This window comes from Pelodiscus sinensis, chromosome 6, assembly GCF_049634645.1.
Source record: "Pelodiscus sinensis isolate JC-2024 chromosome 6, ASM4963464v1, whole genome shotgun sequence".
Lineage (NCBI taxonomy): Eukaryota > Metazoa > Chordata > Testudines > Trionychidae > Pelodiscus > Pelodiscus sinensis.
In genome coordinates this window covers 18,911,203-18,939,123 of record NC_134716.1, presented here as the reverse complement: position 1 = coordinate 18,939,123, position 27,921 = coordinate 18,911,203, and the positions used below count along the sequence as shown (strand labels likewise).

General features: G+C 41.6%; 1 protein-coding gene and 1 long non-coding RNA gene across 3 annotated transcripts in view; one reads left to right on the top strand and one right to left on the bottom strand.

Annotated features, from left to right (window-relative positions):
* The window catches only part of MLLT3 (MLLT3 super elongation complex subunit), a 222,342-nt gene that overhangs the window by 146,843 nt on the left and 47,578 nt on the right, over window positions 1-27,921 (bottom strand).
* Window positions 10,881-21,741, top strand: LOC112546930 (uncharacterized). 2 transcript variants are annotated; one of them, XR_012904612.1, is made up of 6 exons: window positions 10,881-11,010; window positions 12,215-12,309; window positions 13,699-13,764; window positions 14,156-14,299; window positions 20,467-20,541; window positions 21,636-21,741. It is a non-coding gene; the product is annotated as an uncharacterized LOC112546930 (long non-coding RNA). The 2 variants fall into 2 exon arrangements; XR_012904613.1 differs by lacking the exon at window positions 13,699-13,764.

The following is a 27,921-nucleotide window of genomic DNA, read 5'->3' as shown; positions in this document are numbered from 1 at the left end:
TCTCGATGAGGAAAGATCTTGGAGTCATTGTGACTAGTTCTCTAGAACACCTGTTCAATGTGCAGCAGCAGTAAAAAAAGATAACCATGTTAGGAACCATTGGGAAAGAGATTAAAAAGACAGAAAATATCAATGATACTATATAAATCCATGGTACTAGAGACAAAATCCTATTTATAAAACTGTATTGGTTAAACACTAAGTATAACTGGTTATCTGGGATCTGCAGCATGGGGCTGCTCTGGCCCAACCTTGTCCGCCAGGTCGTGCTGCAGAGTGCTTGGGCCCAGCCAGGTCCACCATGTCATGCCATGAACGGAGGACTACTCAAACTTGGCTGTGCCACTGTTTAACCACTTACCCAGTAACCATCACCCTTACAGGGTGATGCTTACCGACTAACCGGTTACATCCCTAATAGGCTGTAGCCAGACACAAACCCCATCTTGGTTTTCCACGAACCCCATCTTGTAGTCCGTCCCCCCCCTCCCCCCCCCCCAGAGAGCAAGAGAAAGGCAGTCAGCCTTTGATGCCCTGGGAACGCAGGTGTGCTGCCTGTCCCTGACTCTACCATAAACAGAAACCAAACAGTAAATGGGCTAGCTGACGACCTGGGGCCTCCTGTCGCCCTGATGGCTAGGACCAGTAATTGACACGCCTGCACTGTCCCAGGAGAGAAATCTTCGCCCATCACATACCAGAGGTGCCCATTGTCTGCATTTTCCTAGGTGTGAATTATGCTTTGCACCCTTCGTGGGAAACTTGGCGTTCAAAGCCATTTTTCCTAATTGGCCACTTGAGCCCAGGAAGAAGCCTACATGACCCAAGGGGTATAAAAGAGGTTCAGCAGCCCACCCCATTTGAGCTCCAATCATCTATTCCTGCTGGCAGGTATTGATTGTCTCCCGAGGTCTGTGGGATGCCCAACCTCGCCCTACTTCTTCCCGAGGGATTGAGAGAAAGACGCTGGCCACGCCAAGTCTGGAACGCAGGGGTGAGAATATATACCTGCTATGTGTCTATTTTGCATGCATTTAATAAGAGCTCAGAGAACCAAAAAGGTTTCATGGTACCTGTAAGTAACTTATTAGTGTAATTTCTGTCCTGTCCTTGCTGTAACAGAACCAAGCACAATTTAAAAGAACTTCAGCCGGTCATAAGGGACTCACTACCCTGACCGTCGGTTGACATAGGCATGTAAATACAGAGAAGGGCAATAAAGTGATCAGGGGTATGGAACAGCATCTAACTGAGGAAAGATGAAAAAGACTAGGAATGCTCAGTTGAGAAAGAGACAATTAAGAAGGGATATAATAGAGATCTATACAATTATGAAAGGTTGGAGAAAGTGTATAGAAAAGTGTTACTTGCCCCTTCACATCACAAAAACCAGGAACCACTCAATGATTTTAGTAAACTGCCAGATTACAACAAACAAAAAGTAGTAGTTCTTTCACAACATGTACAGTCAACCTATTGAACTTAATGCCAGGGTATACTGAGAAGCCCAAAACTATAATTTGGGTTTCAAAAGGAATTCAATAAGTTAATGGAAGATAGGTCCATCAATCACTATTAGCCAAAACAAAAAAAAATCAGTATTGTAGCTCTTTAAAGACTAACAAAGTAATTTATTAGGTGATGAGCTTTCATGGGGAAGACCCACTTCTTCAGATCTTAAGAAGTGGGTCTTCCCCACGAAAGCTCATCACCTAATAAATTACTTTGTTAGTCTTTAAAGTGCTACATGACTGCTTTTTTTTTTTTTTTTTACCAAGATCAGACTAACACGGCTACCTCTCAGTGACTATTAGCCAAGACGTTCAGGGACTCAACCCCTTCCTCTGAGTATGCCTAAAACTCTGATTGCTATAAGCTGCCAATAAATCACCCTGTTCCATCTTCTCTCAGTGGTCAGTGCCAAATGGTTCACAGGGAATCAACAGAATACTGGGCTAGACAGACCACTTGTCTGACCCAGTAACGTCATTCTCATATTCTGCTCCATTTGACAGGCACAGAGCCTGAAGCTGAAAGACTAAGTGTCTCACTGAAATACACATCCTCACACCAAAAACACAATAGAAAATTCTACTTATCCTTAAATAGGAGAGAGCTTCAACAATAGCACAAGTGGGAAATCATCCCTCATTTATTCCATTCACTTTTAAAAAACCTTTATTCCCATTCAGTTTTTAATTTTTAGTCACAGAATGAAACAGTTCTCTCATATTCTCTCATACCTTAAAGAAAAAAACAGCTGTAGAAATACACGTGTTGATAAAACTTGAATTTTACACCTTACAAATGTGGAAATACAAAAAGAGAATGTTCAGTTGTCTGCCTTCTTCTATGTGTGCAGCATCTTCTAGTCCTGTTTTTCTAATAAATAGCTTACTATTTATTTTATAACTTGCATTATGGCATAAAGGATGAATATGACTGAGTTAATGCTAGTCTTGGCTCTACCTTGCAACCACACAGAACCTATAAATGTAATTATACAGCCTCACACCATATGAACTATTTTTTGCAATTATTAAATTATTATAGAATGACTAGCACTATAGAAAAACAAGGTAAATCTTTTTAAGACTGTCAGTGTTAAGAATAAGGTAACCCATCCAATTAAATGCAACAATACTATAGCTGAGGGGCGCTGGTAGAATTCTACACCACCAATGAGAGAGTCAGGTTTTTAGTGTGGTATCATAACCCCCTGAGACTTGTGAATACAGTAAACTAGCAGACTTACACAGCATTGCCTGGGTCCCTCTGGACAGGGAGTTGGCACATGGTAGGGGTGTGCAAGAGTCAGGACAGGGCCTTGGGATATGGGGAGGGGCAGTGCAGGAGAGAGAGCGGGGTGGGAGGGTTTGGGGGATGAGGAGGGGCTCAGAGAGACAAAGTCTCATCTGGTACTGACCTTTTCTCTCCTCCCAGCACCGCCCTTCCACCTTCTGCCCTCCCTCCCCACCATCAGAACATTGTCTCTTCCCAGGCCTGTATTCCCAGGAAGTCTTCCTGGTTCTTAAGGCGGAGACAATGATCTCTGAATGATGTCGAGGGAGCAAAAGGACTTTTTAGTTATCCATCACTGAGTGATTGGTAAGGTACAGCACCTTTTGAACCTAGGACAGCTGGACCCTCTTGCCAGTTTCTGGAAACTTCTTACAAGGGAGAAATTGCTTAGGCAAAGATTGTAACTTGCTAAAATTAAATTCCAGTCACTAAAAAGCATGTTATGTTTGTAACCACATCTGGGTTGTTTTTTATTCTTGCTTAGTTTTTCTTAAATATTTGTTCGTTGTTAATACAATTATTCTTGTTTTATGACAACGCCATCGCAATGCTCTGTATTGAAGTGGAGCGTAAGTCCCCAACTAAAATAACAGGTGTGGGTATCTTCTGTCTCTAAGGAGCCAGCAAACCTGATCGTTCCTTTGAGTGTCACAGCAAAAGGGACTGGATGTTGCAGTGTGATGACTCTGGGGAGCTCAGGAGCTGTGGTTCAATGAATGTTACCTGCAAGACAAGGTATAGAGTCGCGAAGGGCACGCCAGTAAGACAGATAGACCAGATGTTCTAAGACAGACCTTAGGGAGTGGACATGCAGCTTAACAGCTGACCTGAGGAGAGGTAAGCTGAGGTGGGGAGGTAACACAGTGTTGATTCTGGGAGTCCTGAGCATGACTTCACACCCTCTCCCCCTCCTCAGTCTTCATAACCATGCTTTTATGTACCATTACAACACCATTGCTCATAAAACAAACCTGCATCCTGTTCAAGAACATCACCGACTAATACAAGTTGGATCTCCCTAGTTTGGCACCTTCATGACCTGACTGGTCCCAGATGAGGGATTTTGCCAGACCAGAGGAGGTCATTTCTGCCCCCCCACTGCTGCTGGCCCGCCCCCTGTCCTGTTGCCCAACTGGGCTTCCCAGCTCGCTTGGGCAGCCCAGTTGGGGTGCACACCAGGCTTCTTGCCCCCTTACTACCACCCCAATGCCGCTTGGCTCTCCAGCCTTCTCTGCTCTGCGCAGCTGGACCACATGCCTGCCTTCCCAGCTCCTTTCCTCCCCACCCCCCCAGCCCAGCTGAACTGGCTGCTGAGCTTTCCAGCCTCCTACCCCTGCCGCCCAGCTAAACCATACACCAGGCTTCCCAGCTCCTGGTTGCCCCATCCCCCCCAGCAGCATGGCAGCTTCCCATCTTCTGGCCACATGGGCAGAACAGCTGTGCCATGCTCCGGCCTCCTCCCTGGCATCTGGCCATGCTCCCAGGCCCCCTCACTCCCTGCAGGGCTCTGGGATTCTCTGCTCCTGAAACATTGGTGGTCTTCCTAACCCATGGATGTTGCCAGACCAGAGAGTCCTGGTTTTTAAGAGGTGCAACCTGTAGTTGAGGGTTAGAATAAAAATCAAGAACACAATACTAGATGATTACTAAGGCTGCTAATTTCTCTTATCTTTACTTTTATAAAGCTTTTCTAGCTGGTACTCTATTTTCCTGAAAACCTCATAGTACAACTCAAGATGACAACCGTATTAATTAAATTGCATTGCCACCATTTCCTCAACTCTGAGCTGAAAAACTCTGCATTGGTTTTCTAGAGGGGCAATATACAGTATATGTTGCAGATACTGCAATACCTGCACTTACAGATATATCTGTCCACTTGCATAAGGAGCCAGCAAAATTATCCTAATTAATTGCTCTCTCTCTGTCCCCCTCTCGCACATACTGACACACAATACAGGGGCCTTAGCACTCTGCTGTCATTGAGCACAATGGGAATTGTGAGTGCTCAGCACCTTTCTAGACCAGGTACTACATTTGGAAGAGAAAAGATATTCTAAAATCATGTCTGATTGGATCATTTACCCAGACAGCACTTTTCATACAAATATCTCAAAAGCACTTTACAAGACATATTTTTAAATCAATGGGAAAAAAGGAAGAAAAAGTGGGTTGTTGGGATTACATACTAAGCAAAAAATATACATGGGGACAGAATCCCATTCAACCTAGACTAGACATTAAACACTGAAGTCTCAGAACATTGCTTTGTGTAGTATTCATTTCTTTTAACTTTTGTCCATGTAAATTATTGTGAACGAGGTTTTATGAATGAATACTCTCCATTTCTTTTACTTGGTTGGCAATTCTTTATGGAAGTTTACCAAGCTTTTCCATCAAAAGAAAATCACAGCCGATGCAACCACTATAAACAGGTCAATAAAGCAAGACCTCCATTAGGCTACCAACAGAGAGGCAATGTGCTATTACATTACTGTCTATTCTGTCAGTGCTATAGGTACTTTCACATCACTTCACAAGAGGATAACCTTTCCTTATCATAAATCAAGGGACAAGATGGAGGAAGAAGAGGTGTCTGGACATTCAACAATTACAAGTTTGGCAAACAAATGACAAATACAATTTTTTTTGTAAAAAACTTACAGAAGTTTTAAATGAAAGCTAATGCTCTTGTTTTCATTCCAGCTAGCAAATGTAACTGTATCCTTCCTACACATGCTTTTTATTTCTCTGGTCTGCAAACCATTCCTGTCAAATCCCTAAAGCAAGCCTATTCAGTCCCAAGGTCACTAAAAACACATGCTTCTCTCTCTTCCTAAATTAGTTTTGGTACGTTTCATTTCAAAATCATTTTTGCAGAATATTTTGACTTTTTAAGGCAACAGTAAAAGCTTTCATCTCTTTCCTACTAATATTCAATAGCTTGCACATGCCTTTATTCCAGTTTAAAAGCTACCCTCCAAAATTCATTTCTGAAAAATTCCTTGTGACCTTTCTCTAAGAGATCAAGGAAACAGCTTTGGGTATTTTGTTGTGAACTGCAGTGTGTCTCTCCAATCAGTTTTTGGGCAAACAAGTTGCTGTGCTCTTACTACTAGCGTCTGTATTGACACATCTGAGTCCGTAGGAACAAACATAATTCTTAGATGTATAAAATAGGTGCTGCACATACAGTAAGAAGTAGGCAGTGGTTCTGAATTATGTTATGTCATAGTAAGAAGACATAAATCCTCATCTTGCATGAAAAGCCATATTTTGCCTTCAGTTGGATGAAATTGCTCATCCTTTTCCCACTGTGCCTCCACTTAGCCACAACTGGCCAACTAAATTTCTGTTGCATATCTTCAGAAACTCTGTGGGATCGGAAATCATCCTGAGGTCATGGACAAGCGTTTTATCTGTAAATCTGTCCGAGAGAGTGAGAATAAAAACTGTTCAGATAGTACATCATTACCCGAAAGCCTTTTCTTCTCAACACAGGACAACATGCTACAAAAATGTAACCTGCGCTTAATAACAATGCCATCTCTATACTGCATCCCTATTCTATATTTTCATGAAAAAAAGTAAAAGGCTTAGTCCAAAATGTTAAATTCCCAATAAGTTTACTTACAAAACTCTTCACTCATATCTTTTTACTTGTTACCTGCTCATGCATCAGAAAGAAGTGTACTATTTCCAAAAATAGAGGCAAAAGAAGGATGGATGGTTCACCAGCAAAAAGGAGACAAGCAGAGCAGCTAGGATAAAGACATTTCAGACATTTACAATAGTATTTCCTTGATTCACTTAAACCAGCCTCTAGTCTTCCCACTGCTTCATAACTCAACCTTAGTTTTATCCCTCTCATAATCTTGCTTTACTGTCTTTGATTTAGTATTATATTTTTCTGATTATTTTAGTTGCTCCCTCAAGTTTGCTTTCCCAACTATTTTTCTAAACTTTATGCTTTTGGTTGGGCTTTTCTTCAGCTCGCTAGTGAATGAGGGGACTATATTAAAAATGGGTCATAAGTAATATGTGAAATAAACTGCTAAGTGTGAGAGAATATGACTGCCAGCCTATTTCTGATGTTAGGAAATAAAACAGTTATCAGGCTTTCTTCTCATGTAAACAAATGAACACTTTTACTATCCTTCGTTGATGTGTTGCTGCTTATGAAAGCTCTTCAAGTTCCAAATGAAACTGTTAACAGTTATATTTAGTTTTGGATCCTATCACATCAATCTCTTGACTTCTCATTTCTTAGAGAGTAACATACAGTGAATGGGAAGTGAGGATTTGCTACTGTGTTTTTAAAGAGCCTGTCCTGTAATCTAAGTACCGTAGTGTGCTCACCTCAATTTTTTCTCTGAAATGGCATTTTATTCCTTTCCCCCCCTCTTCTTCTACTCTAGGTCTCCCAGTCTATGTTGGTGCGGTATGAAACTCACTCTCTGACAATCAATAGAATGTTAAAAGCTTGCTAAGAAGTAAACAAACTAAGATTATTATTCCAATTAAAGGGACTGAATTGGTTTAAGTCATTAAGTGTTTCTCATTTTACGTTTTGCATCTACTGGTGTAATTAATTCCATCACATCTCTGGTCTGGCTGAAAGGGATCTGGCTTACAAATCACATAGGGGAGTCACAGATGGGAAAGAACTGCCCATTCTCCATTCTACATAATGTTCGCCTGTTTTCATTTTGCCTGATCTGCTGATTATGTTCCACATTATACTGATACAAAACTATTTATTTAAAGCAAAATTAATTTGAGAGTTACATTTGTGTATTTGTATATTGATAAAACATCCAATCACCAGCATAACTAGGCACTATATAAAATTAAACATAAAAAAGTTTCAACTCTGGATCACTTTTATGTATGACTACTAAGATTAGCTGCTGTTACATGCACAGATTTATCTGAATGTCTGGAAATATCACAATGAAATAAATGCAAGCTATAAGTCAAGACCTGACATACAGCTATACCCCAAACTATTTTTAAAATGGTCTAAGACATATTTTAGCTAGCTGCAGTTGAATTGTGAAATTTAAGCTTTTTTCAGATGACTTGTTACAATGGAAAAACTTCTATGCAATAAATTCTAACCAAAACTTATTTGACAATGACATCATCATAAGCACTCCAAAATTAGAAAGTCACAATACTTTATACTAATAGCCCTGTGGCACCTTAGAGACTCACCAAAATATATAAAATCATGAACTTTCACGGGTAAAACCCACTTCCTCAGGCAAGCTCATATTTTGGTTAGTCTCTCAGGTGCCACTTAACTACTCATTGTTTTTAAAGTTCCAGGCCAACACAGCTACCCTTCTATAGTTTATATTGTGAGATTTCATTAATAATTTGCCTTCCATTTTATGTACACATTTTAGCTGAAGAAATTACTTTATTTATAAGCATTCAAGTAAACATGGAACTGAAAAGCAGTATTTGCGCTTTTAAACATACAAAGGTGCGTATCATCCTTTCTGAGGAGTTGATCATAAGAGCACAAATACTGGTCAGGAATAGACAGTACATTTGGAAGAGGGCAGCTGAGTGTAAGGCGTCAGTTTCCTTCAGCCCCTTTCCTCCAGATCTATGCCATGCCCACAATTGCTTTCCATAGTAATCATGTATGTTTGGCGAGCTATGCACAGTCAAGGGGAATAAGCAAGTTGGGAAGCAACTACTCAATTCTCCATTTTTTCTAGCCACCTCAGTAAGAGAATAGTGTACATGGACCCATAGGGTAGCCAGTCAACAGTAGCATGGCTCCTTTAAATTTGCACTGCCAGGACAGAGTAGGATCTGGACAGATACAAAGATGGCTCAGGATCCATCAAGTGACTCTTGGGGGTTTGTTCATGGACACAGTTCCCCCTTTTGCAGATCCATAGGTGCATCTCCTTTTCCTGTCAGAAGGTGAGTGTTAAGACCCTATGGCTGTTTTACCTGTTACATTTCTTGGAGAACATTATCAAACATCTCACTGTCAGCTAAAGAAACACAGTGTTATCCACCGGACAATGTGTATCAACTGTATTAATGTCTGCTTGTGTGTCTGCAGCTATTAATGTTAAAAATCTGCTTTGTGTTAGAACACATATCAACCCATATCTAAGGCATAGCCATGAATGGGCTTACGTGGGCTGTGGCCCACCCACTTGGCATCCACCTCCACCAGCCCACCTGGTGCCCTACCCAGAGAGCAGGGTCGGCGCTTATTGTGCTCTACCCTGCCACTCCAGCCAGAGAGAAGAGTGGGGGCTTACCCCACTCCACCCTGGTGCTCCAGCCGGGAGTGGAAGTACTAGGGCTAGAATTCACACTGGAACAGTATTTCCAGGATAGAGCACCAGGCAGGCAGAACAACCGAACAAGCACCCATGCTCCAACCCTGTTCTCTGGGTGCATCTTTGGGTCCCCTAGCCAGAATGTCCTTCCGGCTGGGACGGGGAATCGGGGGAGGAGATGGCCCCATCCCTCCTGTCCTGCTCCCACACCACACATTCTAGCCCACCCACCCCAAGATGGGCTATGACACTGAGCCATAGATATACACATATACAAACGATCATTAATATAGATTATACAAACTATCTGGTATACAACATTTCTTTGAGACCAATACAAACATTTTGCTGTCAGCTAAAGACAAAATAAATAACCTTTTACCTACCACATCACAAGACTAGGATTCATGATTATGACCTCATGGCTGTGTCATAAGTGAGAGAGATATTAAAAATAATTCAACAGATATTACACCAAACTCATACATTGTACGACTGGAAAAGAAATGGGATACTTAGACTCTACATTACCTCAGTGAAAGAGGTATAATAAGACGACCAAAAAGCTGTGTAACACATACTTCTGCAAAATCTACAGTGTAAGTGGCAAGTAGAAGGCATGAGAATTATGAAAGCATTATTAATTTAAGTGCAGATTCAATAAGATATAGGTTCTACACTCCCATACTTCAAGAAAGTCATTCATTTAAAAACCTTGCTAAAACCAGGGCCTTGTGCAGCAATTCACAAAATGTCAAGGGAAAAAGACAAAAAAAAAAATCAGAATAATGTTAAGACATGATATGCTCTCTGAAGTAGTATCAAAATCTTTACAATACTAGAGAGGCAGTACCAATTCAGATCTTAGAAAGCAAGTCAAGTTTAACTCAGAATCCTTCCAAATAGTCTTCAAAACCTTGATGGGTAGTTGCTTGGTTTTCTTCAGCAATGGCATCTGATAGGAAATCAAGTAAGCAACTGATGTCTGACTATGCCACAACATTAATCTCAGTTAACCTGTAAAACTAGCAAGTGAATAACGGTGGCAACATCAGAGCTGTAGATTAGGCAACAAACTGGAATAATAGCCTCTGATTTAGTAAGACTGATCAGTACTCATGATTTAACAGCGATTACCTTCCCTCTTTCCATCCCAGGATTTGAATTAGCAGGTGTTTGCAAATCTCTTCTTTTACAAAAAATAAATACTGACCTTTCTTCACTGAGGGAGTCCCTCTCCAAAATCTGCTTTTTTTTTTATACTTATGTTGAAATTAATTCCCAATACTGCTATTGATAATCTGGCAACAGTCCTTTTCTTGTTGTTCTTTGTTATATTTAGAGCTTAGATTGCTTTATTGTCTTCTAGGATAGCAAATTAAGTCAATTTTAAAAGTTCCTCAAATCAACTGAAAGAAAACAAGAGGTTTCCAATAACAAAAGCAATGACAAAAAGAAATCCCCACCACAGTGTACCATCAGAAGTCACCAGAGGATAAAGAAAAAACATAATTAAGAAGAACAGCAACAAGACTCCATGATTACGGGAATAAGGTGTTGCCATGCCCTCCCACTTCCAAGCCTTATTTGAAATGGGGGAAGCCACTTGAACTTAATTTTATGCAGGTGTATGCAAATGAACTGAAGTAAGCCATGTGATGAGCAGATCAATTACTGCTGATGTCACAAATGCACCTACACACCTTTTTAAAATGAGTTAGGTATCTTGAGGTTATTTTCAGTGTGTATATCTCGACAAACACACAGAGCACATTTTACTGTACTTCCCTAGTTCACAGAATTATACAGAAATAAACGTGCAAAAGAAGGGGTCTGTACAGAGTACACTAATAAGAAGATGCAACTCTCAAACAGCACAAGAGTTAACACAAAAGTAAGGAAAACTCATCATTTCTTATGAGAAAGAAAGCTGGGGAAACAATTAAAATTAACTCTGTGGGGAAGGGATACTGAATTATCACCAGGTCAATAGTGAAGGTTAACATCTGGCAACACAGAAAGGAGGGATTTCCCTTCCGGAACTCCAGGACTTACAAGTGCGATCCCACCCCAGTTTCTATACAGAGTGGAGACAGACATACAGACACAGTAAAAAGGATAGGCATCAGATAGAGATATACTTCACTCAACGGGGAAACTGAAATATTGGTACTGTATATGGGGAAAAATTTACTTGGGCTACTAGAAAGTGACACCACCCAACTGGTGCATTTTCCTTTCTCCTTTTTGTTCTAATATTCTCATGGTATATCTCCCTTTCTGCTCTGTGACAGATTACTTTGAAAAACCTTTTACTGCAGACTATGCATTTAAGTGCATTGGGGACTAGAGAGGAGCACAGAAATCAGAAATAAAATTTTAGTAAAGTCTTTTGATAGTTTTTTTATTTTGTTTGTTTTTTCTTAATATATTAGGTGATTTTGTTATTGTTAGAAAAAAGGGTAAAAATGAGATACTACCTTAGAAAAAAAATACTAAAATTGTTTGCATTACTCTATATAAAACCTATATTTTCATTAATTTTTTTCCCCAAAAAAGGATGCACTCACTTTTTACTTTCCCCACTCAACGCTGACAAAAAAAGCTACAGCAGAAAAAGGAAAAAACCGAAGCCAACCAACAGTGCCCAAGACAGGAAAAAAAATGAGGAGGGCAACACTGAAAATGTTTTGGCTTTTGAAAAGCAAAATTTGTTCAATTGGAAATGAAATAAATGTTTTCATTTCATTTTGTCGTTTGTCAGCAAATGACATTTTCTCTCAAAATTTCTGATTCAACTTGTTTCAGCAGAAAAAAAAAATCTATTAGAAAGTGTCAACCAGCTCTAGCATTCAAAGAGCCAAAATCTTTAAAACATTTTGTTGAGAATGATAGCAGCATTTACGAAGACCCTGAAATCCTTACCCCTGCAAAAAATTCCCACTAGAGATAAAAGCAGAACCCATCATCAGTATGGACATACGTCCTCTGGAATGGTGTTTGAAGCATAAAGGGACATATGAATGTCTAGCACATCTGGCACAAATATCTTGCAATGACGACAAGAACAGTAACATGTGAATGCTTCTCACTTTCAGGTGATATTGTAAACAAGAAGCAGGCAGCATTTTCTCCTGCAAATGTAAACAACTTGTTTGCCTGAGATGAAGTAGTAGGCGGTCTGAATAGACTTGTAAGCGCAGAAGTTTTATATTGCTTTATTTTTTAATGCATTTTTGTACATAATTCTAAGTTTGTAAATTCATGATAAAGAGATTTCATTTCAGTACTTGGATTAAGTGAATTGAAAGATACTATTGCTTTTGCTTTTACAGTGCAACTACTTTTAATTAAAAATACAGATTGAGTCTCTGTTGTAAATGAAATCAACTTTTTTGAAAACAGAGAATATCCATGGATATTTAAATAAATGGTATTTTATTATTGTTTAATAGTACAATTAATGTTGGTTCATTGCTTACTGCATGGTTATAATATCTTCTACACTGCTACTCTTGCACCCGACTTACCACTTCAGTAAAGAGCCTTCAATAACAAGGCAATGATTTTGCCAGAGCCCCCATACACACACACACACACACACACACACACACACACACACACACACACACACACACACAAAACAATCACAAAGTAAATAGTCACTCCATTTATTGAAGTCTAAAATATTCACGAGTAAACAATTAACCATCTCATTCCACTTTTCACAAAGCATCAAATCCTCCCATCTCATCGCATGCTAAGTAAGCTTAAGTAAACTGGTTTGGCACACATTTTGCTACAGTGAGCATGATGAGACACCAAACACCCAAATGTATTTCTTAACCCTGAATGGATTCTGTAAAATATACATTTTTAACAAGCCTACATAAACATCAAATTCCCTTTCTCCTGATGAGAAGGATGTTTAACAAACCTGTTTTGTCATCTTAAAAGACAGCCATGTACTGTGTTGATTCCCCTTTGCCTACTTTTTCCTCCCCGAGCCTTTTAGGAAACTCTCTCCAACATTACCAAACATTTAAAATAAACTTGACTTGTCAATGTGACATTGCACCCCCATTTTTATGGAAATATTTTTTGAATATGACTATGCCTTACTCAAATATGCTTTATGCAAAACATGGAATGTGACCAGTCATTGTAAAGTCTTTAACCAGCTGAATGTGTACATTCTATTTGTTTGCAAATATCATTCGAAGGCAGAAGTATAGTGTATAACTGGTTTATACAACTAAATTTCCTATTGAAGGCCATTAAGCAGTAACTCAAGAAACTGGATGGCCCAGTACTCAAGATAATCATCCATGAATAGCCTTGTTTTTCCTGGCAGCCTGGACTAGGGTTGGTCCTACGCAGCCAGGTCAGCGGATACTGGAACCCATTTTGGATATGGTACTTTTCCACGTGGTTGTAAAAGGGTTAAAGCTGAACACAGAGGATTCCTGCCTTGGGCAAAATCTCTTTATAGGCAGGAAACCAAACAACATGGGGAGTTGGCAGAGGCCAGACACTTAGGGTTGCCAGATGATTTAACAAAAAAAATTTTTTTTTTTAAAAGGAGGCTGACCCCTTTAAGATGGCCTCCATCTCGGGCACCATTTTTAAAACCCCACAGCTTGGACTGGTAAGCACAGAAGTCAAAGGGGGTGCGAGCAGGCGGGGGGGCACAGGAGCGGCTTCGCGAGCCATACTTTTTGGAGGAAAGAGCTGTATGCGGCTTGCGAGGCACAGGTTGGCCACGGCTGGTATAGAGAGAGTCATCATGTGGCCAGCTCCTGTGTCTTTGCTGGTCATGGGGGCTAGAGCAGCATGCACTCTGCCCCCCCCCCCAGCATGGCACCTTGCAAGTGCCCCCCCCAGTCTCCCTTTCACTACTACTCTGCCATGCTCCTCATTCCCCTGCCCCCGCCAGATACTGCAGGGGAAAATTGTCCCCACTGGGCTTCCGTAGGATAGAAACAGGAAATACCGGACATTTGACATGTCCCGTATTTCCTGGTTTTTTTTTTACCCAGACGGAGCCCGCAAATACCGAACCATCCGGATAAATACCGGACACTGGCAACCCTACAGACACCAAGACCACCCCCCCCCCCAACTTACCACCTACACAACAGCTGGAAATATCAAAGATGTAACAGGGAAGGATCGAGTCCAAGGTAGGAGGCTGCCTAGCTTGTAAGAAAAGATAATTAGAACTACTGCTGGGTAAGAAATTGCATGTAACCAATTTCTTGGAGCATTAAGCTGAGCTGGCATGTTTTGTTTTATTTAGCCTAGTAATTGCTTTCATCTGTTATCACTTGCAATCATTTAAATCCTGCTTTTTACATTTAATAAAATCTCTTTGGGTATGTCTACACTACCCTCCTAGTTCGAACTAGGAGGGTAATGTATGCATACCGCACTTGCTAATGAAGCCCGGGATTTGAATTTCCCGGGCTTCATTAGCATAAGCGGGGAGCCGCCATTTTTAAATCCCCGCTGCTTCGAACCCCGTGTAGCGCGGCTACACGGGGCTCGAACTAGGTAGTTCGGACTAGGGTGCCTATTCCGAACTACCTAGTTCGAGCCCCGTGTAGCCGCGCTACACGGGGTTCGAAGCAGCGGGGATTTAAAAATGGCGGCTCCCCGCTTATGCTAATGAAGCCCGGGAAATTCAAATCCCGGGCTTCATTAGCAAGTGCGGTATGCATACATTACCCCGCTAGTTCGAACTAGCGGGGTAGTGTAGACATACCCCCAATTATTAAACCCAGTGTAAGTAACTGTTACCTGGCGGGACAAGAACTGTGCATTTCTCTCTTCCATTGATAAAGCAAGTGAACTTATGAGCTCATTCTGTGTAAGAACAGGGTTCTGGCCTGATTGGGGCTGTGCATCTGGCTTCTGTATCAAGTCCATTTGACAGATCCTTCCCAGAGCTGAGTGGAACCCGGTGACTGTCTTGCTCTGCTATGGGCTCTCTCTCAACTTTGTGCCATCTTTGTAGGAGACTAGAGGTTCTGGCTTAGCAAGACAAGGTAGTGAGAGAGGGCAGGTAGGCAGGCTCAGTGGTACATTAAGTTTTTATTTTGAAGATTGAAATGTTTCATTCATATGCCTCTATTTTAAATCTAAAACAAAACCAAAACAGAAAGAGGGGGACATTGGGGAAAAGAAGGTTTAATTATCTTTTAGGCTTGAAAGGCAAAGCCCAAGCACAGATTATTCCACTTTGCCATATATAACTAACAATACAATGTTTGTGAATGGTTGTGTTTAGCTCTCTGAATTACAACATACAGACAACTTAGTGAATGTTAAAGAATCAGCACCACGTTTACTTTCTGAAACTTTATGTGGCTCAAGTCATCTTGCCCCAAAATTCTTTTCGATTAAATTTAAATAATTCCCAGATAATCTTCAATAACAGACTTCCCTAGATTTATTACAGATTTTATATTACAAGCTTCATTATATAAACAGTTTTCACAGGGAATGGTTAGACCATTTTGCTTTCTTTAGAGTGTGACAATTAATTTCTACCTCACAAGAATTCCCCTCAGGTACAAGTGCTACTAATTTGTTTGAAATTCCACCTTTATGTTATTTAATTGGCACCACACTAGATGTTGAGCAACATTCCTTATATGCCCCTCATTACAAGAACATTAATGACTGCCATCAGCTCAATTGCACTTCCTTGACCAGTGAGTTAATTTCCTGTACAGTATTGCTTTCAGCTCTCCTTTCAAAGTCCTTTCAGCCAGCATTTCTTTTAGACCTCTGTTCTCCATTATGTAAGAGAGATCATACCGGCTAGTGTTTAACCAGCCTACAAATTGTAACAAACTATGTCACTCACCACTACCCTGCAGAATCTGTTGAAACACAGTAGTTGAAACTCAGTTTTAAAATGTTCATTTTGACAGTGCACTACCCCTATGATCAGCTCAGTTATAAACGAAGAAAGAAATCTTAAGTCAAAGAAAAAGGAGTGGTCTTAAAAGTGAAACAAAAGCAAGGCATGGAAAGCTTAATGTAGCAGATGAGAACAGTAATGGAAAGATGCCAGCCAGCCAAAGAATTCTGGTTAAACATACAGAGGTATAAACTGAAACATAGGGTGAGTCTGCACTGCACCGTTATTTCGAGATAACTAGTATTATTGCAAAATAACAATGCTAGTGTACGCATGGCCATTCCGTTATTTTGCAATAATTTCTAAATAATGGAGGGCTTATTCCAAAATTTGTAAACCTCATTCTACGAGGAATAACACCTATTCCAAAATAGCTATTTTGAAATAAGGCATGTGTAGATGCTCCACTGCAGCTATTTGAAATAGCCCCTCCCCAGGGCCATTCTCTGTTATTCCTCCCCAATGCCTCCTGGAGCTCTAAATAGAGATAGCACGTCTACATTAGGGAAGCCTGGCTTGGACTAATTTTGAGGCTTCTCTGCAGTGTGGATGTGCTATTTCAGAACAAGCTATTTTGGAATAACTATTTCAGAATAGCTTATTTTGAAATATCCGTGCAGGATAGATGTACCCAAAGTTGTAGTTTAGTATCTCTTAGCCCACAAGAAAGAGGTCTTGGGAATGACATTGCAATATACCCCAGAACAATCATACAAAAGAAAACTATTACTTTGACACACTGCCAGAACCTCTGTCCCCGGTGAAGCCCATGGAACAGTTGTGGACCCCGATAGGCCCCCAGCAGGAACCAGGAAGCAGCCCAGGGGTAGCCGACCCCGGGCTGGCTGAAGAAATGGAGGTCAGTTGGGCAGCGTGTTGCTGTCAGGATCCCCACTGACCTGGTCAGCATATTGCAGTCATGCTCTCTGCTGCTCTTAGGGCCCTGGGCTGGGACGGAATGGAGCAGGTGAGCCTGCATCCCCCCTGCCACCTCTCACCTTGGGGGGGCAGGTTCCCCCTGATAGGGGTGAAAACGCCTGCGCTTCTTGGCTCTCCCCCAGTGAGTAGACCCAAGCCTGCTCCACTACTAACAGGCCTGTGCCTTAAAACTGGTCAACTGTTGTACTGTTTGTTGCCCCGCCCTGACCAAGGGCCGAGCTTTATAAATTATTTACTCAGCCTGCAGCCAGGGCTGATACTGTAAACTGTATTGCACCAACCTGCACCAGCTGTCCTACCTAAAACAGTGAATTGTTATTTGTGTCTCTGCCCTGCCATGAAGCCAGGGCATGGGCTGGGCCTAGGCCTACACTGTTAAAGGGCTTTTGGGTGCCTGTGCCAACTTGTACTCAGGGCCTATGAAAAAGGAGGGACATCTAACTGTTCCTTTACAGATCTGAGCACAGATCAGGGCCCCAGGTCCTTTTCTGTCTAAGTGCTACTTAGCCAGTCGGTCCCCAGCCTGTATCAGTACTTGGGATTCTTAGGTCCCAAGTGTAGGACTTTGCTCTTGTCCTTGTTGAATCTCATCAGATTTCTTTTGGCCCAACCCTCCAATTTGTCTAGGTCACTCTAGACCCTTTTTCTACCTTCCAATGTATCTATCTCTCCCCCAAACTTGGTGAGAGTGCAATCTATCATCTCATCCAAGTCATTATTAAAGATGTTGAACAAAACCAACCCCAGAACTGATCCGTGGGGCACTTCGCTTGAAATTGTCCTACACTTGGGACCGAAGAATCCCAAGCACTGATACAAACTGGGGACCAACTGGCTAAGCAGCACTTAGACAGAAAAGGACCTGGGGATTACAGTGGATAAAAAGCTGGATTTAAGTCAACAGTGTTCCCTTATAGCCAACAAGGCTAACAGCATATTGGGGTGCATTAGTAGGAACATTGCCAGCAGATCTAGGGAAGTGATTATTCCCCTTTATTTGGTACTGGTGATGCCACATCTTGAGTATCGTGTCCAGTTCTGGCTCTACCACACTACACAAAGGATGTGGATCAGCAAAAGCTTATCAGATAGTCAACTAGTTGCTTCCCCCCCCTGCTGCCAAGCCCAGGGTCCCCTGCTGGCCCCGGGCTCCATGCAGTGTTTCAGTCTTTGAAATGCAGAAGAGCCCCTGCTGGGGCTCTTGTACATTTCAAAGGTGGAACGCGTGCTAGTCCTTATTGACTAATCGAACACATAATGAAAATAAACTACTCAGTTTATTAATCAATATTTAACATTACTAGAGATGGGCCCATTGGACAGGATCCAGGAAAGGGAAGCTAAAATGATTAGGGGGCTGGAGCATATGGACCTATGAAGAGAAGCTTAAGGATATGGGCCTATTTAGTCTACAGAAGAGAAGGGTGAAGGGGGGGGGGGATTTGATAGCAGCCTTCAACTGCCTCAAGTGAGGTTCCAAAGAGGACGGAGAAAGGCTGTTCTCAGGAGTGACAGATGACAGAACAAGAAGCAATAGTCTCAAGTTGCAGTGGCAAAGGTCAAGTTTGGATACTAGAAAAAACAATTTAACTAAAAACCTGGTGAAGTACTGGAATGGTTTACCTAGGGAAGTGGTAGAATCTCCATCCCTAGAGGTTTAAGTCTTAGCTTGACAAAGCTCTGGCTGGGATGATTTAATTAGGGTTGGTCCTGCTTTGGGCAGGGCATTGGACTGGATGACCTCCTGAGGTATCCCTATGATTCTACACATGTCAATACCTGAATTTTCTTCTACTTTTGTTCAGCCTTGATAATATCCCAAAGCTGACAATTACAGACACACAGTAAGGATAGCATCTATGATTTCTCAAAGCGTCATGACAGATTTATTAGCCTGCCCACTGGGTAAGAATAGAATGCTTCAAGTTTTACCTCACAACTGAATAAAGGCAAGGAAGTAATGCATCAACAGAGTAAAGCACTCAGACTCCCCTCCCCCTTTAGGTATCAGACTCTTTTGATCGTGGTACCAGCCTTAGGTTGTAAAATGTAAATGGGCCACTTCCCACGATGAGTAAAGTGATGTTATCTCGGACATTTAGCTCCTGTGACAAAGAACTTTCTACAACCCTCTATTAGCCAGAAAGTGTCTTGGCCATCATTCTTATTTGGACTAGAAGCTTCACTGTGCTTACATCATGAATCCTCTAGGAGTCTGAAGTATACATGTGAATCCCAGTTAATAAATTAACTGGTTAAACATCATGTTTAACCCGTTAACCATGATAGCGTGCCATGTGCTGCCCCCACCTGGAACACCCCACACCTGCGGCACCGGCCAGTTGGTCCGGCTGGAATCGAGCAGCCCAACCAAGCCCAGTGTGCCACAGGCTGCTCCAACCAGGCCAGGCCAAGCCCACCACACCATGCCAGCCAGAGCAGCCCCCAGCCAGTTAATTGGTTACCCTGGGAAGCATGTTGGTAAGGGACATGCTTACAGGGTAACAAATTAACTATGTACATTCCTAGTAGGAAGCCTGGCATACATCTGAAGAATTCAGAAATCCTGCCTTACCTAGGGTCCTACCAAATTCACGGCCTTGAAAAATGTGTCTCAGCCCTTGAAATCTCATTTGTAATGTGCTTTCACCATCTACTATGCAGATATCGTGGGGGAGACCAGCATCTCTCAAATTGGGGTTCTTAACCTAAAACAGAGTTGTGAAGGGGTGGGGACAGGAGTTGCAAAGTTACTTTAGTGGGGTCGTGGTATTTCTACCCTTACTTCTGCACTGCTAGAGAGCATCAGCTGCTGACCGAAGGTCCAGCAGGCTCTTAATACGAGCTCGCGCCCAGTCTATGCTGCAACCCCCCCCTTCCCCCCCAGAGATAAGACAGTGCTAGGGGAACCGACTTTTAAGCCAGCTCCTCCCAGCAGTGGCTTCTACTCCCCCCCTTGCTACTTTTGCTTATCGGTGGGTCGACTAGTAAAACTAGTCTCTTACATCCCTATCAAGTACAAGTGGCAATACTATACCATCCTTATCCTTACTTCTGCACTGATGCTGGCCATGGCGCTGCCTTCAAAGCTGAGATCCCAGCCATCAGCTGCCCCTCTCCAGTTGCCCAGCTTTGGAGCCAGCCTCCAGCAGAAGCCAAGTGTACTGCAACCCTCCCTATAATAACCTTGCAACCTCTCTCACCCTCACCTTTTGGGTTAAGACTTCTACAATTATGACACTGCAAAGTTTCGGATTTCAATAGGATTTCAATAGCTGAAATGATCAAATTCATGATTTCTGAAACCCTATGACCATGAAATTGACTACAACGGACTGTATACCTCCTTTATACAGACCTCAGAGTATTTATGCACCAAAGAATGTGAGGAATGGGAAGGGAGAGAGGGAAAGTGGAAGAGCTCTGCTTAGCAGCCTCCATACACATCAGGTATCTTATAACCTGTTGCTCTCCTTTTTCCAGGTCAGTTACCAGATGTGACAAATCAACCAAGAATTGAACTTCACCCAGAACATCTCCTATTCCATTGCCTATTTGGTCTGTATTGGTACTAGAGATGTTAAGTAGCGATTAATTTACTAGTCGATGGAATTTCCACCGACTATTTGACTAGTCCATAAGCACGTCCACATTCCGCCTTTGAAATGTACAAAAACCCCAGTGGGGGCTCTTGTGAATTTCAAAGTTGGAATGCCATGTGGCATTCAGAGACAGCGGGATGTCCCCCTGACTCAGGGCTCCACATTGGCGCTTCCACTTTGAAATACACAAGAGTCCCAGTGGGGGCCCTTGTGCATTTCAAAGCACAAGTGCCCCATGGAGCCTGGGGTCAGCAGGGGACTCCCCAGAGTCTCGCATGGGCCCCAAGCTCCATGCTGTACTTCCACTTTGAAATTCATAAGAGCCCCACTGCGGCCTCTTGCACATTTCAAAGCTGGCATGCCCACCTGGAGCCCGAGGACAGTTGGGGAGTCCCCACCTAACCCCAGACTCCATCCAGCATTTCAAAGCAGCAGCAACGCACTGACCCCGGGGTCATCCCAGCTGACCCCGGGCTCGGTGAAGTGCTGCCACTTAAGTATCTCTCTGTTCTCCCCCCTCCTTGCTGCCTCTATCTGATAGAGGTAGCAATGGGTGGGTTGGGGGGGAGCGACTGTTCCTTTACATCCTTAATTGGTACCATGCAGCTGGTTATTGGCAACCAGCTGTGCACCACTTGCAGACCAATGCTATCCAGCACAGCTTCCGTAAGCAGAGAAAATGCCTTGGCTTTTTGAATATTTGGTACACTTCAGAACCATCAAAATCCTGAAACAAAGAGAGAGTTGAGAAGTGTGAAATCATCTCTACTCAGCACAGGATATGGCACCTCTTGATAGGCAGATAGCTGCAAAGGAAGTTGAAATTGTGGTAAAAAATTTAAAATCCAATAAAGCTTTAGGTTCCAAAGTGTTATTTTGGGAGTACTACTTCTGAAAAAGCCATTGACCAACAGGAGTGGGAATGCCTTCGATTCTGCTAACATTTGGCTTTACAAATAAGTTTTCTATAGGAACATTGGCCTCTCTACTCATTCTCAAGCATCATTTTGGGCTAATGGTAACTCAATCCCCTCTTTTTAATTTCTCTAGGATTACAACACAGGGTTGCCTCTTGTCCCTGTTTGCTTTGGAAATGGAGTCATTTACAATAAATGTGAACAACAGCCTGTTGGTAAACAGGATCAAAACACAAAATAGCTTTTTATGATGCTCATGTCTGTTACATTTGCAGGATCCAGAAGCCTAATTAAAAGAACAATTGCCTTGGGAATCTGGGCAGGCTTTAAGTTTCAAAGTCAACTAAAGTAAAAATGATGTTTTAGCTATTAATATACCCAAAGAGAGGGTCAACACAATTGTTGTCAGCTATCAAATAGATAAAGGAATCTTTAAATTATTTAGCAATAAAATATTGTGAAGAAACAAATCTTGTTATGGACAAATCACCCTCTGGTATAGGAATAAAATAACCAAAGAGCTGAATGAATCGAATACAAATTTTTTTTTATTAGGTAGGGTAGCATCAGAAGGTCTTCCTAAAGTTATTGTATTTGTTTCAGTGCATCCCTGGTGGTATCTAGGACATAAAATTAATACATGGCACAATATGCTATTAAAATTCATCTGGAAGGATAAAAATCAAACAGAGTTCTAAAGTTCTGTTGAAGACTACACAGTGTGGTGGACAAGTGTATCATAATTTGGTTTATTTTTATAGACTCACGTAAATGTAGGGCTGAAAGGACCTCAAGGAACCAAGGAACCTATGAGGAATTATCTAGGTTATTTGTCCAATCTATTCTTAAAAGCCTCCAATGAGGGGATTTTGTGGGGTTTTGTGTTTGTTTTTTGGTCTATCTATTGTGGGGGTTTTTATTGTTGTAGTAAGCTCTTCCAAAGATCTTCCTTGCTGCAGATTAAGCCTATTACTTCTTGTCCTAACTTCACTGGCTATGGAAAACATTCATCGCCATCCTCATTATACAACTCCTTACTAGATTTTAAAATGTATCGAGTTCACCTTCATTCTTCCTTTCTTAAGATTAAACATACGCAGTTGCTTTAACCTTTCCTCATAAGTCAAGATTTCTAAACTTTTTCCTCACTATTAAAATGATACTATCAACAGGCTAACACTGGATAAACTGTAAACAAGACTGGGACCCAAGTTTAGTTAAATATCGAAATTATTGGATTAAAAAGAAATTTAGGTCACCGAAAATTTAAAGTTGCCTATTCATCTAGACCACCTTATTCATTTTGTACAATTTTTTTTTTAAATTCCTGACACCAAGGCCCCCTTCTTTAGCTACTTTCATTAATAAATGAGGAAATTATCCCTAGGAAATATGTATGTGACTTTCAACATAACTAAGATTACCTTAGCTGGGACAACTATTCCTGGGTCCTGATTTGAAATTATATCAAAAGATATGCAACAAAGTAAAAGATATGCCATCATGTAAATAACACAAGGAGCCCATAGTTTCAGTATTTACATATGAAGCATTTTATCTCATACAAGATGACCATCTAGACTTTTAATCACATTTGAACAATTCATCGGTTTTGGCACTGTAAAAGGTTCAGAAAAGAGCAACAGAAATTATTAGGCGTTTGGAACGGGTCCCATATGAAGGGAGATTAAAAAAAACAGACTTTTAATTTTAGGAAAAGAGGAGATGGGGGGGCGGGGGATATGCTAGAGATTTATAAAATCATGACTGGTGTGGAAAAAGTGAATAAGGAAACTTATGCCACAATATAAGGACTAGTGGTCACCAAATGAAGTTGGTAAACAGCAGGTTTAAAGCAAACAAAAGGAAGTTTTTCTTCACTCATCCTGTGGAACTCCTTGCCAGAGATGGGGTGAAGATTAGGACTTCAACAGGGTTCAGAAAACAGCTAGCTAGATTCACGGGGGTTAGGTCCATCAATGGCTAGCTATTAGCCAAGATGGGTAAGGAATGGTGTCCCAAACCTCTGTTTGTCTGGAAATGGGTGAGAGGAAAGGCATCATGTGAGGATTACCTGTTGTGTTCCCTCCCTCTGGGGCATCTGGTATTGGCCATTGTTGACAGACAGGATACTGGGCTATATGGACCTTTGATCTGACCCGGTATGGCTGTTTTCATGTTATTATAATTTAGGAACAAAACTAGAACACACATTTTAAATTCTAAAATATATATAGTTTTGATTGAAAAAAAAAATGCTGATGAGAAAAAAAAACCCAAAATGAACAGAAGAAAGAGGGATTTGGTCCAAAGAACTTACCCAGATGAGTAGGTCACTATACAGGAAAAGGAGTATACAACTTCTATTTGTGTAGCTCATGAAAAACAATTATAAGTTACTATACAGATGGTATTTGACTCAAATTAATATACATCATATATTTGCTATTAGAGGGACATTCTGGTGGAGGGATGGAGGGAAAGGGGGAAACAAAATTGCACGTGGTGGCTGGGTCCAGGAATTAGAGTTTGGAGAAGAAATTGTTAAAGAAATTCATCTTATTACAAAATGCTGGCTGCCCAGAGAGCCCCTCACCCACTTACACCAGACAAGGTTTTAAATTTTACATAAAATGATAAATCGCCTTTTTCATTGTTAACAGCAAAAGTTTTCATTGCATGTTACTAGAATAATGAGATTTTTTCCTAAGGAATTAGGATATATAATAATATTGACTGTCCTAACCTCTTCAAGCATGTAGACAAGTACCAAAGAAAAGTCTGCAATCACCCTTCTTAGCATACTCAGAGAAGGGTGGCTCCCCAGTAGGGATGTGAATGGGTAACAGGTAAACTGATTAACCAGTGCCCAGGAGCAGCCACTCACTAGTAGCCTGCCATGGGAGAAGGGCTGCCTCGGTGGGGTCAGGAGCCAGTGGCAGTCCCCCCAACCATGACTAGGAGCATCCTGTCGCCAGTGGTGGAAGTCACCCCAGCGCTGAGGCTGGGAGCTGCCTGCTAATGGGTTAACTGATTCATCAGGATTTTACATGCCTCCTCCCCAGCCAGCAAGCCAAAGGATTTATCCAGGTTCTTTGAATATTAGTCTAATTGTCAATAATATATTATACTGTACATCATTTATTAACATTTTATAACTTTGCCTTAACTTTTAGAAGAAAACACCTTGATGAAGAGCTCCATGGCAGGACATATATAAGTTGGGAAAAAAAGAATGACTTGTCTTATGGGAGCATCAAGAGTTCCCAATTAAGAGCATAGCTCCACTGTGCTAAGCACTGCACAGAAAACAATCCCTTGGCAGCTAGGACTGGCACAGTGCAGGGCTGGAGGCAGTACGAGACCTACCAACCACTGGGTGAGGCGTCCTGACTTGCCCTAGTCTGCCACACTCCATAGCTGCCCCAAGTACAGGCCTAACTTCTCAAATTGGTACATACTGGTAGGGTTGCCAGGTGTCCAGTTTTGAACTGGACAGTCCAGTATTTGAGCTTTCTGTTCGGGAAACAATTGAGAAAATATAAATGTCCGGTATTTTCTAAATAAGATGTAATGTCGATTGTGATGTCATGTCAAGTGTGTCCGGTATTGTTGTTGAAACCATCTGGCAACCCTACATAGTGGTGGCGGCTAGCGCCCTTCTCCCCACTTCCCAGCCTGGCTGCTCACACAGCTCTAGCTAAGCTTAATTTGACCCACTACTCAAATTTTATCTCGAGGTAAAATATCACACCCCCAGCTTGACATGTAGATATACTCTTAGGAGAACAAGTCTCACTGATTTCTATGCTGATGCACTAGTTAAGCCAAGGCATTTCAGTAATCTGGACTTGTGGAACTTAAAGGAGTGAGTGCTGCTTTCCCATTGATTCAAATCAGAAAGCAGGATTCCAAATTAAATCACTGATTTTAATTTTCGATTTGCATGTGTATGTTTATTTTCCTAAAGAAAAGCTGGTTTTCAGAGTTTGGGAACCATTACAACATGCTGATTTGCAGCAAGATATAATCTTTAAACTAAATTTGTTCCTTTAACAGGGTAGCACTCACCTCCCACAATCGCCCCCATTTGACTGAATGTGGGTTCCTGCACTGTCTCTTTAAAAGCCTTCTGACTACTCGGCCCTACAGCCGAGTCACACAACCTCATGTGTAATCGTGACCCCTTACAGGGTACCCACCCAACAGGGGGCCCAGCCTGGTGCCCTCTGCTGGTATGTCTCAGTTTAGTCCGTTCTGAGGTATGTCCTGACACAGTATGAGAGTGGTGTCGCCAGGGCTTCTCCTCTTGGAGACTATGATCTAAACAGCTCCTCACTCTGAGCTGTCCTTGGTTCTGCTAGCAAGCCACACATGACCTTCTCCCTTCCAGGTCTCGTCTGCAACTGGGCTGACTCTAGTCCTGCCGCTTCTTATATAGTCCTTCCTGGCCTCTGATTGGCTGGTTTCTTTCCAACCCACTGTAGCCACCTGGGGGATTTCTTTATGGCCCTTTTAACCTTAGGGCCGTTTCAAGTACTACTACTTGCTAACCTCGAGGAAAGACTATAACCACACACACACACACACACACACACACACACACACACACACACACACACTTACTTATTTAAGCAATTATATAGCATAACTCCAATTTATTCCTCTTAATATTAGCTGTCAAAAAATGGCAACAGACATTTCTTATTTTCTATATTAATTGTTTTCAATTTCTGATTGGTGTCAAGATGCATTTGAATGGATATTTGAACTCAGTTAAAATGCATAAAACCATATTTAAAATAGTTAAATAAAATATGTTTATAACAAGTTTAGTCAAACTGATTCAACCAAGTGTTATCTATAATTAGTGAGCTGAAGATTGCTCTCCATGAACTTCAAAAATTAGAATTAGCCAATCACACTATCTTACCCCTCATTTTTATTCATACAGTGAAAAATGAAACCAGCTTTATGGGTTTTTTTTTCCAGCTCCTCAACTTAGAAGTAGGGATGTGAAAGGTTAACCAGTAAACATCACCCTAAATGAGTAATGCTTACTGGTTCTGGCTAATTGGTAACTGGAGAGGGCTGGAGCAGCTCCCATAGACAGGAAGCTCACCACAGACAGGGGCTGCTCTCATCCGCAGCAGTCCCTGTCCATGGCAGGCCTGGGTGCCCCGCAGGCAGGGGCTATATTCATGGAACCTTGGGGCGGGGGAGGAGGAGAAATGAGGGTATTAGGTCTGGGCACAAGAGAGCTGGGGGAGCATTGCCTCCCGATGCTCCCATTGACCACAATTTGGCCAATGGGAGCTGAAGGGAAAGCTTCCAGGCAGCGTGTCCATGCTCAGCCCCATGCTGGGGCAGGTTGCCGGTTCCCAAATGTGGTGCTGAGGCTAAGGCTGGCTCTGTTGGCGGGGGTATTGTCAGCTTCCCCCACCCACCTAACAGAACCAGCCCTAGCCTCAAGGACTGGGAGCCAAAAGCTGGTAATAGCCCTAGCTCCCACCATAAGAGCCAACCTTGGCTTCAGCACCACATCTGGGAACTGGCAACCAGCCCCAGCATGGAGAAGAACCCAGCCCCGATCCCGCTGTACTCAGTTCACTGGGTTAAATGTTAGATCAACCTAATTCTTATCCAGTTAACTGATTAACTGGGATTCTAGAACCTTATTTTGAACTAAATTAATCATCAAGCTGAACTTGTTGAATCAAAGGAAATGAAGAAACCTTCTACTCCTGCAGCGGGGGATGCGGCTATCAAAAGCTGAATTTACAGTCAACAACGCACAGTGAACAATGCTTAGCCAGTGACTTCCACAAGTACTTTCAATTTAAGACTTTCAATTTCAGACTTCAACAGCAAACATATACTCCATTAACATAAATTATTTTAATAGATTATGGGTAATTTTGGCCTTAATATAATTGGTCAATGTCAAATGTATTTATTTTGTAAAGAAATGTGTATTTACATTTTAAAAATCAGATTTTGTCATCAATTTTTATTCTTCCAGTATAGCATGAGCATTTTGTTTAATTTATTTTGCATTCGAGTTTTTGTTCTTCTCACTACAAGAATATTAATCAGGTTCTGGACTTTTTTTCTGCATAGATGAACATGTTTAGTATGACACTTCTCAGTGAACATCTCTATGAAAAACCCAAAATTGTATTAACAATTATGAAGCCAGAGACAAAACATCTATTTTATTTATTAATCATCCTATTTATTACTATAAAAAGGGTAAAAACTAAAATTAGGGAGGTAAACTATAATTTACAATGAAGACATATGGTAATTTTTTTGTTAAATTATTATTGTATATACCCTATTTAGAAGATAAACTTAACATGTTTTTGTGGTGTAAGTCATACAGTTACTGGTTGTCAAAAAAAACCACACACAAAACA